At 33.0% G+C, this 5,640-nt stretch overlaps 1 long non-coding RNA gene across 1 annotated transcript; it reads right to left on the reverse strand.

The window, feature by feature from the left end:
- Window positions 1-21: 21 nt before the first annotated feature.
- On the reverse strand, window positions 22-4,988 carry LOC144229196 (uncharacterized). The gene is made up of 2 exons (XR_013334382.1): window positions 4,816-4,988; window positions 22-2,194 (listed from the first exon to the last, which is right to left on the reverse strand). It is a non-coding gene; the product is annotated as an uncharacterized LOC144229196 (long non-coding RNA).
- Window positions 4,989-5,640: the final 652 nt, after the last annotated feature.

Here is a 5,640-nt window from a genome sequence, read left to right on the forward strand (position 1 = left end):
TTTTTTTTTTGCCCTTTAAAATGTTCACATTGTGATTTAACCACATTATTACTAGGCAAGATAGGGGAATCTCATTTGATACACTTCATTGTATGTTATATTAAAATTCAAGGATTCTGAGGCTTTTAATGCATAGAAATGTAGCAGAATTTACATCTTCTACTTTAGTAATCAGCCATGTTATTGTCTGTTACCCTTTGCTGATTCCAATGTCAGAAACAATACTTCTATCTATGTCTCAAACTGAATTCTTATATGACTTAAGGTATAAATGAAATTTTGCAAAATCTTACTTTAGCAGGTATAAAATAGATAAAACTCAATCAGCAAAGCAATTAATTAAATGCAATTTAATAGCATCACCAACATATCTTCCATATTTCATTATGGCAAAAAAATTATATTGTTTGTAGATATATATATAACAAACAATTAGGATAAAGCTTTCTTTTAAAAAAAATCAGACTATTTTATATTTGAAAATGTTCATTTATGGGAACAAGGTGGATACTTTTAGTACTGATTTTTATTGTATTTGAATAATGAAAACACTTTAAGTCCAGAAATCTGTACTTAGAAGTAAACTTTATTCTGATTTGCATCAGAATAAAGCATCTCACAGAATAAGATGAGGATTTTCAGATGGGATTATTGTGGGGAAAGCAAATACACACATTGTTAATCTTTATCTCTTTATTTGTTTTGAAAGAATAAATATTTTAAACACTATGCTATGAATTTTATGTGGTTTAAAGAGCTGAATCAAAAAGTTTGTTTAAAAATATAATTGACCAACTACTTTGGAAAATAACAAAAGTATTATTTTCCCTGCATGATTTCAAAATACACTAAATCAATCACAATTAAAACACTATGGTATTGGCTTAGAGATATAGAGATATATCACTGAACAAAATAGATAATATGAAATTAAGTCTAAATAGTGAAGCTGACTTATGAATATTTGATATTCAAAATTAGACAAAGATAAACAATTTAGTAAATACGTGAAGGCTATTTTTGTATCCATTTGGGATAAAAAACGTTTCTCCTAAAGAGATACTCAAACTGAGTTAAATGCACTTCTAAGGTAAATGTTTAAAAACACTTTCAAACAAGAGTACCTGGATGGCTCAGCTGGTTAAGCATCTGACTCTTAGTTTCGGGCCAGATCATGATCTCACAGTTCGAGAGCTCGAGCCCCGCATCGGGCTCTGTGCTGACAGTTTGGAGCCTGCTTGGGATTCTCTCTCCCTCTCTCTCTCTGCCCCTCCCCTGCTCTCTCTCTCTCTCTCTCTCTCTCTCTCAAAATAAATGAACATTAAAAAAAGCACTTTCAAACAAGTATAGAAAAATTAGGAGAAAATCTGAAAATTATTTATGATGTTGCAGATTCAGTGAACATTTTGCAATACCAGGAGAAAACTTCAGTATTTTTAAAGAAAAAACTACATATTACAATACCTAGAAAATGAAACAGGTAAAACAAAAGATACTATAATCATATTTGAAGCAGCACTAGTTAATCACTAAAGCCTTTATATATGACTGGAATTAATCCTCAAATCTGTATCCGTATTTCTTTTCTAGATTTATGTAAGTATTTATCTCCTTCATTAGTTTAGACTTAAAAATTGCATTTCTCTCTATCAGTATTCTCTGATTTTAGAAGACACTCAGTAGGTAATGTATAATAGTTTTTATTCCCAATCTTTCTCTCCTTCTTCTCCTTCTTCTCCTTCTCCTTCTCCTTCTCCTTCTCCTTCTTCTTCTTCTTCTTCTTCTTCTTCCTCTTTCCTTTCTCCTCCCCTCCTCTTCCTCCTCCCCCTCCTTCTCCTGCTGCTGCTGCTTCTTTTTCTTCTTCTTCGTCTTCGTCTTCTTTCTTCTTATCCTTCTCCTCCTCCTCCTTTACCTTTTCCTCCAAGTAATTAACCCAAACACATTAATTGTCTTTTTGCTGCATCCATTATTTTGTTAAAAATTTTTAATGTTCTCATATGCCAGAATACTCAATGTTTTAAGAAAGCACACGTTTGGTATTCCTCAATTGGTAGTTTAGTACTATCACTGTGTGATTCAATCTCACTTCTTTGTTGATTTCCTTGTATAGTGGAGGTGATCCTTACCTTCATTTTGTGTAACTAATATTCACTTCCATCCATTATGGTACTACTATGATGTATATTGCCATTTCCTGAGAGGATAAAAATGATGCATAGTGAACATTTTTTTAAGCTGTTACCAGCATCTAAAAGTTTAAAATCACAGAATTTTAAAGTGTAGCTGATTTTATCATTGTGTCTGAATATAAATCTTCATTTTTCTGTAAAATTATCTATATCTTTCCTGTAAGTAGTACTTTTTGTTAAGGAAAATGACATGATGAATATGATTTTAAAAAGAACTGGCTGATATATATATATTTTGCAATGCATTTGGATTTGTTATTATCTCTAATATCTCTTGTGAAGAAAATCTTAAGCATACAAAGACTGGAACAGAAGGGAGAACACCATTCTAAAGATATTTTAATTCTCATATCTCTAGACCTTCTGTATTTTCCTTCCTGGTCTTGTCCTTCCTATCTATCTATCTATCTATCAATCATCTATCTTTCTATCTATATAGTGTACGTATATATATATGTAGTATGTATATATACTATTATAGAATTCTAAAATACATCAAATTACAGGAAACTAATTGAACTATTAGGTAAGCCAGTCTTCATTGAATATTTTTTAATTGGTTTAGCAATTGTAGTTTGAGTACAACCATTAAGTTTTGCATTCCATCACTTTCTTTGCATGCATCCCATATGAACATTCTTCAACTCCTCTCAGTTTAGAATGGTGTAATGAAAAAACTTTGGACTGTGAAGTCAACATAGATCAAGTTTGTGATTCAATCTGGACTCTGCTAACTGTGTGATACTAAGTAAGTTATTTAAGTTGGCTGATCCTCAATTACTCCTTTTTCTAAATGCAATAATTGTATTACATAACAAAATACATGATTTTAGCATATGGTAAAATAAAAGTTGATTTTACTTCTCTAGTTATATATTTAGTTAGCGTTTTATATCTAGTAACATAAGACATGTCCTCCACATATCCAGATTGGCAGAAAGAAAGTATAAAGGAGAGCTAAGGATGTTTTAAGAGAGTATACCAAATTTATATGAATTTAAATATATTAGTGTATTTATTCATCATCCATTCACTTAAAATTTATTGAGTATTGGGGATGGATTGCACACTGTGTTGATAACCATAAATATAAGACAGACACAGTTCTTTTTTTTCTTTCATCTGACATGAAGGCAGACACTGAGTTTAAGTCTTTGAAGTTAACTAAGTTACTTCAAAGCTGTGATGAATGATACATGATAACTTAATTTGTTATCATTTTACACATAAAAATATTAGAAAAAATATTAGGATAAAATAATTCTATATTATCCTTTAACATTATTAAAATATAACTATATTATGTGTTTAATTTCCTTCTGGAATAGTTTCAGAAAACAAAGGGATTAAATTTTAAAGCACCACCAAATATCTGTATTTATTATTTTTGATACAGACATCAATAAGTTGTTATTTATCAAACTAATTGTTACTGTTACAGTTTTCAAGTAACTTCATTAATTTGTAATGTTTAGGTTTGTATTAGGTCATTTTAAGAATATATAATCAAGAGAAGAATTAGGATGATGGAGCATCATGGAGACCCTTAGCTTGTCTCTTCCTAAAATGCAGCCAGACCAGCAATAAGCCATTTTGAACACCTAAGAAATTGATCTGAAAATTAACACAACAATCTGCATAATTTAAGCCACAGAGCTTGGTAGAAGGTTGGCAGGTTCATGGTGCAGAGAGGAGAACTGGGAGAGAAAAAAGCCACAAAGGATAGGAAGCTGTTTTTGCAGAGAGAGAACAGAGAAAGAGAAAGGGAGAGAGTGCAGCACATCAAGAGAATGCAAGAAAAGCACTTCTCCAAGAGTAGCTGGAGAGAAAGAGAAAGAGTAAAAATGCTTGAAGGGAACTGAACAAGAAATCTGTTCCCCAAAAATATTGATGGGAAGAAAGGAGAGGGTTTCAGTATCACCAGGATTCTGTAAACAATAGAACACAGAGTCTGAAGTCTCAGAGCTCAGTGCTAAGAAGTGCTCTGGTGAGAAAGTAGAGGAATTCCCCAGGAACTGAGGGAATAAAGCAGTTCCCCTATTTGGGGTGCATTTCATAGAGGCCATGTGGCCTCCCTACAGGCAAAGGTACCAGCAGACCTCAGAGAGCATCCATATTTGCTGGTATTGGGGGAAAGACACCAAAGTGTGGTGAAACCAGGTGCCAGCTGTGTGTTGTGATTTTCCATAATCTCTGAGTCTCTGCCCCTGCACAATTGAACAGACATTTTCTGGGGGAAGCTGGCACCCTGCCATTGCTCAGCAAGACCCTACCCCAGAGAGTCAGTTAAGGTCCAAGAGGCAGGGGTCTTTGTAGTGTGGGATTTTGAAACACAACCTCACCTGAGATAAAACTAGAGGGAGATGCCACCTGGCAGGCAGACAGTTTGGACATGGAGAGGGTAGAGGCAGTGAGTGGACAGAGGCCTGAGACAAAGTAGGGGTGCTTAATCATGAGTTGGTGAGAGTGGAGAAATTCCTGTGCAAGAGAAGCTGGGTGAAGCCATTTCCACATTTCCCATATGTGTGTGCCACACTGATCCATCCCAGGAAGCTAAGTAGTGCCACTAGTGGAGAATGGAGCTGTTACACCATGCTACACCCAGCTGCACCTTCCAAGCACATACCTTAGAAGACCAGCACAAATCCCTCTGCCTGCTTAGTGTACAGACTATAGAAGGCTTCATAGCTTCAGTTCTAGTGGATGTAACTTCATTCAACTTCATTCTGTTTGCTGGTTCATTTATTTGTTCATTTTCTTTGTTTCTGTTTTTGCTTAAATTGTTTTCTTTTTTCTTTCTTTTCTTCCTCATTATTGGATAAAGAAAGAGAAAAAAATATTTTTATTTTCATTACTATATTTTAAAAATATTTTATTCTATTTCATTTTCTTTAATTTATTATATTATATAATTTTAAAACAAATTTTACATTTTCTCTTACTTTTTTTCTTTTCTTTCCATTTTTATCTATTCTATCAAGCTTCTTTCAACAAGCAGACCAAAACACACCTAGATCTAGCTTCCTTTATTTGATTTTTTCTTTTGTTTTTAATTTTTTAATTTTTAATATTTATTTTATTAATATTTTCTTCTTCTGAAATGACAAAACAAAGCAATTCATCACAAGAGAAAGAAGAGAAAGAAATGACAGCCAAGGGTTTAACAGAGAAAAGTGAGATGCCTGAATTAGAATTTAGGACAACAATAACAAGAATACTATTTGTGGATGCAAAAAGCATAGAATCCCTTTGGGAGATAAAAGAAATAAAATCTATTTAGGATGAAATTAAAAATGCTATAATCGAAATACAATCTTGAATAGATGCCACAATGGAAAGGATGGGTGAAGTAGAGCAGTGAATCAGCGATTTCTTAGATAAAATTATGGAGAATAATAATGCAGAAAAAAAAGAGGAAACAAAGGCAGAAGAGCACAATACAAGACTTAGA

The sequence above is a fragment of the Crocuta crocuta genome, unplaced genomic scaffold, assembly GCF_008692635.1.
Source record: "Crocuta crocuta isolate KB4526 unplaced genomic scaffold, BGI_CrCroc_1.0 scaffold497, whole genome shotgun sequence".
Lineage (NCBI taxonomy): Eukaryota > Metazoa > Chordata > Mammalia > Carnivora > Hyaenidae > Crocuta > Crocuta crocuta.